Source organism: Eriocheir sinensis, chromosome 62, assembly GCF_024679095.1.
Source record: "Eriocheir sinensis breed Jianghai 21 chromosome 62, ASM2467909v1, whole genome shotgun sequence".
In the NCBI taxonomy this organism is placed as follows: Eukaryota; Metazoa; Arthropoda; class Malacostraca; order Decapoda; family Varunidae; genus Eriocheir; species Eriocheir sinensis.
The window spans coordinates 6,324,450-6,334,449 of record NC_066570.1 but is presented as its reverse complement, the minus strand read 5'-3'; the positions used below and the strand labels follow the sequence as shown (position 1 = coordinate 6,334,449).

General features: G+C 43.3%; 1 protein-coding gene and 1 long non-coding RNA gene across 3 annotated transcripts in view; one reads left to right on the top strand and one right to left on the bottom strand.

The window, feature by feature from the left end:
• LOC126986692 (uncharacterized) overlaps positions 1 to 10,000 on the top strand; it is a 60,087-nt gene that overhangs the window by 11,279 nt on the left and 38,808 nt on the right. The window contains exon 2 of the long non-coding RNA XR_007739897.1: positions 2,900 to 3,089. This is a non-coding gene — a long non-coding RNA (uncharacterized LOC126986692). The remainder of the gene's footprint in view (positions 1 to 2,899; positions 3,090 to 10,000) is intronic.
• Positions 1 to 10,000, bottom strand: part of LOC126986690 (transforming growth factor-beta-induced protein ig-h3-like) — a 99,395-nt gene that overhangs the window by 56,169 nt on the left and 33,226 nt on the right. The window lies entirely within an intron of this gene.

Below are 10,000 nucleotides of genomic sequence, written 5' to 3'. Positions count from 1 at the left end.
TCTCTCTCTCTCCTTCGCCTCAACAACAGATACTCCAACTTGTCTTCCAGGGATCGCCCCCTCCCCCTCCTTGAAACTACTAACCTCCCCTACTCCCCATGTAAAAACCACTGCACTTGAGGAACAGTTCAACATGCATTTGGTCTTGACTAAGTATACGGACAGAGGAGGAGGAGGAGGAGTGAGTGGGAGGAAAAAAATGGATGGAGGAGTGAAGAGGAGGAGAGGGTGAGAAGAAGAAAAAGATGAAGAGGAGAAGGAGGAAAAAGTTGGGTCAAGTGAAGAAGGAAAAAATGATGGTGGTGGTGATGGATTGGAGGAGGAGTAAGGAAAAAAATAAGGTGGAGGAGGAAAAAAGTTGGGAGGTGAAGGAAGAGGTGGTAATGGAGAAGGGAGAGAGGGAAAAAGACAACGCTCAGGAGGAAAATGATAGAGGAGATGAAGGAGTAGGAGGAAAATTAGAAGGAGGAGGAGGAGGAGAGAAAAATTATACTAACTTATAAAAGGAAAATAAATAGAGGAGATAAACTTGTAAGATGAAGGAAAACTAAGAGGGGGCAAAGAGGACGAGGAGGAGGAATGAGGAAAAAAAGTGGAGGAAAAAAGTGGAGGAGGCGAAGGAGAGAGAGAGAGAGAGAGAGAGAGAGAGAGAGAGAGAGAGAGAGAGAGAGAGAGAGTAGGTGGACGTTAGGATAGGATAGAAGGAAGTGTAGGTGGAGGGAGGGAGAGAAGAGAGGGAGGAGGAGAGGAGGAAGAGGAGGAAGAGGGGGCTTAACCGGATCTTGCCAATATGTAAGATTGTTGACGGGCGTGGTTGAGAGAGAGAGAGAGAGAGAGAGAGAGAGAGAGGCTCAACCTTTCTTATTACTTAAGCACAAAGGGAGTGGGTCTTACGTTAGAGAGAGAGAGAGAGAGAGAGAGAGAGAGAGAGAGAGAGAGAGAGAGAGAGAGAGAGAGAGAGAGAGGAAAACAAGATAGACCAAAAGGGACTAGACTAATAAACACACACACACACACACACACACACACACACACACACACACACACACACACACATTGCCAATAGATTAGAGTTGATTTTTTTTTTGTCCATTTGCATCTGTGTGTGAATTGATATCTTGCTTAAATTTTCTTACTTTCTTTTTTTTGTTTCCTTTTCTCATTTTTGTTTATCTATATTTCTTTCTCCCTTTTATTTATTAATTTTGCCATCTTTGTTTCTTTGTAGTTTTTCTTTTCATTAATTCTTTCTTTCTTTCATTCTTTCTTCTTTCATATGCATTTCTCTCACTTTTTTTTCTTTTCTTTCCTTCTTGTCTTGTTTTTGTTTTTCTATATCTCTTTTTCCCTTTTATTTATTTATTTTGCCATCTTTTTTTCGTTCTAGTTTCTTTCTCATTCATTCTTTCATAATTTCATTCATTCTTTCTTCCATATGCATTCGGCTCTACATCTACTTCCATCCTCTTTTTTTACCTTAATCTTAAATGACTGAGAAAATAAATAACAAACTGATTATCTGTCTAACCATGGATTATCTAATTGCTCATATACCCAAATACAAAGTCAAATAGGTTGATAGATAGATTGATAGATAGGGAGATATATAGATTAAACAGACAAACGAGTAAACAGTATGATAGCTTGATTGATTGACAGCTTAGTAGATAGACAGATAGATAGACAGGTAGATATGGAGGGAGGGAGGTAAGGAGACAAACATAAATAGACTGATTGGTAGATCGGTGAATAGATAAATAAACAGATAGATAAAGATTGACAGGTATATGGATGAATAGATTGAAGGATAGATAAAGATAGATGGATAGATAGATACAATGTTGGAGAGAGGAAAACAGGTGGACAAAAAGAGTGCCAGAGTTTGAAGATAGATAGATAGATAGATAGATAGATAGATAGATATAGATATAGATAGATAGAGATAAATAGATAGATAGATAGATAGGAGTATACATATAGGAAAGAGAAAACAAAACCTTAACAAAAAGGATGATAGGCTGGGAAACCACTGAAGACCCAAAGGAAGGGAGTCAAGGTGTTCACATGCTGGCGTGAGGAAATACAAGACGAGTGTGGAACGTTTGCCATCGGGACAGGAACCTTAACCAGAAGCACAGGACGGAAAAGAAGGGAAACGTTTGGGAGAATAATTTGATACCCTGCAGCGATGATGATGATGATGATGATGATGATGATGGCACAGTGTTTTGATTATTTGTTTTTGTACTGGAAATACGAGAACTGATGATGATAAGGAGGAGAGTAGGAAAATATTATAACTTAGAGAAGGAAAAAAAGAGGAGATAATGACGTAAGAGGAAAAAGAAAGCAAGAAGAGGAGGAGGAGGAGGAGGAGGAGGAGTGAGAAAAAAAAATGGAGGAGGCGAAGGAGTAGGAGAAAGGAGAATAGGGTAAGGAGGAAAGAAGAGGGAAGAGGAGAGAAAAGGTGTTGGGAGGATTTGAAGAAGGGAAGAGAGAGAGAGAGAGAGAGAGAGAGAGAGAGGAAGGGATGTCTGGAATTGGAGAAATGCTAGACAAAAGACGAGATGTAAGAGAGAGAGAGAGAGAGAGAGAGAGAGAGAGAGAGAGAGAGAGAGAGAGAGAGAGGGCCGCTGCTCCTTCAAATAGTATATAGTAAAAAAAAAAAAAAAAGCATTGACTCACGTGGTTAGATTTATGTACATTTCCTTATCTTAATTCCGTGACTAGTTTATCATTATGGTATTTCTTTCATTTCCATTTTCCCATTTTACTTTCTTTTTCTTTTCTTCACCAATATTTCTTTCTCTAGCTCTTTCGCTGTTTTCTTTATAATTATTTTTTTCTTTCAATCTGTCACCATTACTTCATGACCCTGTATCACTTTCCCCCGTAACAGGTGTGCGGAGGCATAGGTGAGGGGCGGGCAGGTGGCTCGGGGGTCATGTGGGCAGTGTCGCAAGTAGGCCGGGGCGCGCCGTGATGCCCTGACCCCCGCTGAGCCCTTAATGACGCCCCTGCCACCACACCACCGCCACCTCTACCACTACCACCGCCACCACCCACCATAACCGCCGCCTCCGCTAAAGGTAAGCAGCCGTTCGTTAGCGCGGTCCGTGTGTGTGGCGGCCGTGTTTGGCGCGTGTTTGTCTCCTTGTTGGGACACTAAGGTATTTTTATTGTCTCCCGCGGTGCCTGGGTTGTGGTTGCTTATGTTGGGGTATCGGGGCTCTGAGTTTTGTTTTTTGATACCTTGGTAAGATTTATAACATTTCAATCAAATCTTTGTGACTAAAAAAAAAAAATATTAGTTTTTCCTGTAAAAATAATGCCATGATGGACAGCATCTAGTTCAGGTCCTGAGCAGGTCACCTCTGAGGTGCCACTCACGTCTTCAGAAAGGGATGTCCCCATACCAAACACAGATATGATAGCTATTGCCCTGTACTGCTGCAGGATAAGAGTTTAAAATTCATGTAAACGGGCTCACTTGTCAAGTGAAAGGTTTGTCAGCGTTCGTGAGCGGCTTATATTAAACTACACAACGTCACGTCCTCAAACCATCTTATCCCGCACCGAGGGGACCGTGCTCTCAGTGACGCGAGGAGGAGCACGTCACCCCGGCTCCCCGCCACCGCAGTGTTTACTCACACTCACTCAGCAGGACCCTTACACTTGTAAATGCGCCGCCCGCCCCTGCGGCACACCACCCCGCCCCGCCTGTTTGCCCAGTGTCGTGACAGCCTAGTCATGGTGGCGGCGACGCTGAACACTCAGGGACACAATGTGACCCTGTGTGGTAGTATATTAGTGAAAATTTAACTCATACGTGAAACTTTTGTTTCCCCTTTTATTTACGTATGTTTACATTCGAAAAGTTGTGATTTAATTCCATGACAAAAAAAAGCCCATTCAAATCTCCATTTAATTCTGATTTAAATCAACTTGATTTAAATCAGGTTACCCCGGATGGCGTGTTTTATTCCCATTGTTACTAAAGGAAATGAATCAGTGATGAAGTACAGACAAAAGACGACCCCGCTGGTGCCTCTCCCTGAGTAAGTCAATAAAGATAAATAAACGTACAAATAAACACATGTCACGGGATAACCAAGGCCGCCCTTGACGCCAAGCCTTGTCCTCGCGTGTATGTTCTCCCTCAGCTGTTGCTCCTCCGCCTCCTCCTGCGCCTCGTCTTCCTAACCTTGTGCTACACCTCAGCTTGGGAGACCTCATCCTCCTTAAAACTAGGCTATTCCTCCTCCTCCTTAAAACTAGGCTATTCCTCCTCCTCCTTAAAACTAGGCTATTCCTCCTCCTCCTTAAAACTAGGCTATTCCTCATCCTCCTTAAAACTAGGCTATTCCTCCTCCTCCTTAAAACTAGGCTATTCCTCCTCCTCCTTAAAACTAGGCTATTCCCCATCCTCCTTAAAACTAGGCTATTCCCCATCCTCCTTAAAACTAGGCTATTCCCCATCCTCCTTAAAACTAGGCTATTCCTCCTCCTCCTTAAAACTAGGCTATTCCTCCTCCTCCTTAAAACTAGGCTATTCCTCCTCCTCCTTAAAACTAGGCTATTCCTCCTCCTCCTTAAAACTAGGCTATTCCTCCTCCTCCTTAAAACTAGGCTATTCCTCATCCTCCTTAAAACTAGGCTATTCCTCCTCCTCCTTAAAACTAGGCTATTCCTCATCCTCCCAAACTAGGCTATTCCTCATCCTCCTTAAAACTAGGCTATTCCTCATCCTCCTTAAAACTAGGCTATTCCTCATCCTCCTCCTTAAAACTAGGCTATTCCTCATCCTCCTTAAAACTAGGCTATTCCTCATCCTCCTTAAAACTAGGCTATTCCTCCTCCTCCTTAAAACTAGGCTATTCCTCATCCTCCTTAAAACTAGGCTATTCCTCATCCTCCTTAAAACTAGGCTATTCCTCATCCTCCTCCTTAAAACTAGGCTATTCTCATCCTCCTTAAAACTAGGCTATTCTCATCCTCCTCCTTAAAAACTAGGCTATTCCCCATCCTCCTTAAAACTAGGCTATTCCTCATCCTCCTTAAAACTAGGCTATTCCTCCTCCTCCTTAAAACTAGTCTATTCATCATCCTCTAAAACTGGGCTCGTCTTAAAACTAGGCTATTCATCATCATCCTTAAAACTAGGCTATTCCTCATCCTCCTCCTTAAAACTAGGCTATTCCTCATCCTCCTCCTTAAAACTAGGCTATTCCTCATCCTCCTTAAAACTAGGCTATTCCTCATCCTCCTTAAAACTAGGCTATTCCTCATCCTCCTTAAAACTAGGCTATTCCCCATCCTCCTTAAAACTAGGCTATTCCTCCTCCTCCTTAAAACTAGGCTATTCCCCATCCTCCTTAAAACTAGGCTATTCCTCATCCTCCTTAAAACTAGGCTATTCCTCATCCTCCTTAAAACTAGGCTATTCCTCATCCTCCTTAAAACTAGGCTATTCCTCATCCTCCTTAAAACTAGGCTATTCCTCATCCTCCTTAAAACTAGGCTATTCCTCATCCTCCTTAAAACTAGGCTATTCCTCATCCTCCTTAAAACTAGGCTATTCCTCATCCTCCTTAAAACTAGGCTATTCCTCATCCTCCTTAAAACTAGGCTATTCCTCCTCCTCCTTAAAACTAGGCTATTCCTCCTCCTCCTTAAAACTAGGCTATTCCCCATCCTCCTTAAAACTAGGCTATTCCTCCTCCTCCTTAAAACTAGGCTATTTCTCATCCTCCTTAAAACTAGGCTATTCCTCATCCTCCTTAAAACTAGGCTATTTCTCCTCCTCCTTAAAACTAGGCTATTCCTCATCCTCCTTAAAACTAGCCTATTCCTCCTCTTCCTTAAAACTAGCCTATTCCCCATCCTCCTTAAAACTAGCCTCTCGTTTGTTTTCTTCCTATTATTCTTCTTGTTCTTTTTTTTATTATTATTCTTGGTCTTGTCATTCGTATTTTTCTTATTCTTATTGTTGTTGTTGTTGCTGTTGTTGTTGTTGTTGTTGTTTCGACCTAGTTCCACGTAGCTCACATTTATATTTATAGTACGAGCGATAAGGGGCTTTCAAGATAATGTCACGACTAATTAAAGTGAAAAAGGAGTAAAAAAAGAAAAAAAAATATATAAACAGGAAATTCGTAAATGAGAGGAAGAATAGGAGGAAAGTTAAAGAAAGAAAGAAAGAAAAATACATAAACAGTAAGAGGAGATAAGACAACGGGGGAAAATAGATGAGGGGAAAAAAACAGGACAAAAGGAGGAAAAACAAGCGAGGAGATGAGGATATGTGTGTGTCTGTGTGTGTGTGTGTGTGTTGAACAGATTTAGTGACAGACAAACATGACGACTGGCAACCATGGAACACACACACACACACACACACACACACACACACACACACGCCGCGATGCACACACTCACCTAAACTAATCTGACTGGCATTGTGGAGATGCCTCGAAACCAACCAACCAGACAGCCAGACAGACAGCCACCCACACACAGACACCAACACTGACAGACAGACAAGCCCAAGCAGCCACGCAGACAGGCACCCACACAGACAGACACTCAACCACAGAGCAAGGAAATCAACTAGTCACCCAGAAAACAAGTTACAAATACAAAGCCCCAACCAGCAACCAGTCAACCTCTCAACCTGCCAGTGAGTTATTTGGACAGTTAACGGACAACCAGCCAGACAGAGCAACCAGACATCTATTCAGCCAGTCAGTCAGTCAGTCATTCGAGTCAGCCAGTCAGTTAGCTAGCCTGAAAAAAAAAACAGACTGACGACGGCTATATCTGTTCAGCCATCCAGCCAGACATGTATTCACCCAGTCAGCCATCCATCCATTTAAATAGCCATCCAGCCAACCAGAGACAGCAAGGGAGCAACAACCAGCCATTAATTCAACCAGCCAGCCAGCCAGCCATGCATTCACTCAGTCAGCCATTCATCCATTTAAATAGCCATCCAACCAACCAGAGACAACCACCCATCTATTCAGCCAGCCAGCCAGCCATTCAGATAGTTAGCCAGCCAGCAATCAACCCATTCAAGCACTTAGCCATCCAGCCAATCAGTACGCTATTCATTCAGACAGCCAGACAGGAACAACCAGCCACCTCTTCAGCCAGCCAGTCATTCAGCCATCCAGACAGCCAACCACCCACGCCACACTCACACACACTATCAGCTTAATCAAGTAAACAGTTAAAAGTTCAGAGACAGCACAGACAGACAGACGCAGTGACAGACAAAGGAACGCCCCCCCTCCAACCCCCTTCCCCTCCACTCCCCTTAGACACTCCCTTTTGCCTCGACCACCCAGGGACAGATGTGGAAAAGAGAAGAGGGAAGGGAGGAAGGGAAAGGCAGGGTAAAGGGGAGGTAAAGTGGAGAGATGGGAAGAAAGAGAAGGAAGGGAGGAAGAGAAAGGAAAGACAATGGAAGAGAGAGAGGAGGAAGGGAGGGAGAGTTAAGATAAGGAGGAGTTAGAAGTGTGCAGTGAAAGGGAGGAGGAAAGAGGGAAGGAAGGGAGGGAAAGACAAGGTAAGAAGGAGGTAAAAAGTGGAGAGAAAAGGGGAAGGAAAACGAGAAAGAAATAAGAGGAGGAAAGAGGGAAGAGAGGAAGGAAGGGGAAGAGATGGGAACAAAAAAAAAGAGACAAAATGAGGGGAAAATAAACGAGAGAGAGAGAGAGAGAGAGAGAGAGAGAGAGAGAGAGAGAGACTAACGAGGGGGTAAGCGATGGAGTGGTTGAGTGAGTGAGGGGGAGAAGTGACATTGTGTGTGTGTGTGTGTGTGTGTGTAGCAGGGGAGTGACCTTGAGAGTGGAGGTTGTGTGGGAGGAGGAGGAGGAGGAGGAGGAGGTGAGTGAGACTGTGTAGGTTGTAGGCTGAGGAGGAGGAAGAGGAGGAGGAAGAGGTGGAGGAGGAGGTGAAGTGGAAGTGATTGAAATTGTGTAGGAGGAGGAGGAGGAGGAGGAAGAGAGGTGGAGAGTGAGATAGTGAGGAAGGAGATGAGGAAAAAAAAAAGACGAGGAGGTGGAGAGGACGCAAGTAACTTATGGTCAATCTTAAGTGTTCTGCTCTCTCTCTCTCTCTCTCTCTCTCTCTCTCTCTCTCTCTCCCAGTAAGGTCTTAACATGGTGGGCGGAGAGAAAATATGACAATAAACTTGACACCCATGATCCTCCTCCTCCTCCTCCTCCTCCTCCTCTTCTATTTGTTCTTGTTCTGCTTCTTGTTCTTTCTTCATGTCCTTGTTTTTGTTCTTGATTCTGTTGCAGTTCCTACTCTTCTTCTTCTTCTTCTTCTTCTTCTTCTTCTTCTTCTTCCTTTCTTCGTTGGCATTTTTTTTCCCGTTTCATTTTCTCTTTTCGAACTGCATTGCCGCTCTCTCTCTCTCTCTCTCTCTCTCTCTCTCTCTCTCTCTCTCTCTCTCTCTCTCTCTCTCTCTCTCTCTCTTCCTTTGCCTCCTCCCCCGCATTTACTTCAACCTCTGACCTTGCTTCCTCCTCCTCCTCCTCCTCCTCCTCTTCCTCTCTTCCATTTTCGGACACAATGCTCAACTTCTCTCCGTCAGTCTTGATTCCGGCGAGAGAGAGAGAGAGAGAGAGAGAGAGAGAGAGAGAGAGAGAGAGAGAGAATTATTGTTATGGGTCTTCAAGTCATGTCTTCTTTTATTGATTAATTAATTTGTTTGACTCATTAGGTTCGTTGATGTTGTTGTTGATGCTCAGGTGTGGGAGGGTGATGAGAGATAGAGGCGAGAGAAGATGCAATTAGGCTTTTGTGGCGTGATTAATGGTGGTGATGGTGGTGATGAGGGTGGTGGAGGTGGTGTTGAGGGTGGTGGTGGTGGTGGTGGTGGTGTTGATAGTGATGGTGGGGGGGGGGGGAATATATAAGTGGAGATGTGCAGAGAGAGAGAGAGAGAGAGAGAGAGAGAGAGACCCAACAGATAGACAAGACATAAGGAAACAGACAAACAGATAGATAGTTTTCTGTCTTATGTCTATTGTTTAAGACGCTTTCATTAGTTCCTGTTTGGTGTGTAGTTTCCGGCGCTGATGTAAACGTTTCCTATACTATACATTCATTCCTGTCTTCTGCATCTTTAATTGACAACACTTGATCCATCTACTTTTACTCTCTCTGTTTTGTGTCTGTTGTTTAAAGCGCTTCCATTAGTTTCTGTTTTGTGTGTTGTTTCCAAGGCTGATAAAAACGTTTCCTATACTATCCATTCATTCCTGTCTTTGCATCTATGACTGACAACGCCAATAAAAACGTTCCATGTATAATTCTATTCCTCTTTGTTTTTCGTCTATAGTTTCCAGGCGCTTCTGTTTGTCTCTTATGTTTCTCTATTGTTTCCAGGCGCTTCTGTTTGTGTCTTATGTTTCTCTATTGTTTCCAGGCGCTTCTGTTTGTCTTTTATGTTTTTCTTTTGTTTCCAGGCGCTTCTGTTTGTGTCTTATGTTTCTCAATAGTTTCCAGGCGCTTCTGTTTGTCTCTTATGTTTCTCTATTGTTTCCAGGCGCTTCTGTTTGTGTCTTATGTTTCTCTATTGTTTCCAGGCGCTTCTGTTTGTGTCTTATGTTTCTCAATAGTTTCCAGGCGCTTCTGTTTGTGTCTTATGTTTCTCAATAGTTTCCAGGCGCTTCTGTTTGTGTCTTATGTTTCTCTATTGTTTCCAGGCGCTTCTGTTTTTCTCTTATGTTTCTCTATTGTTTCCAGGCGCTTCTGTTTGTCTCTTATGTTTCTCTATAGTTTCCAGGCGCTTCTGTTTGTGTCTTATGTTTCCCTATTGTTTCCAGGCGCTTCTGTTTGTGTCTTATGTTTCTCTATTGTTTCCAGGCGCTTCTGTTTGTGTCTTATGTTTCTCTATTGTTTCCAGGCGCTTCTGTTTGTGTCTTATGTTTTTCTATTGTTTCCAGGCGCTTCTCTGTTTGTCTCTTATGTGTCTATAGATTCC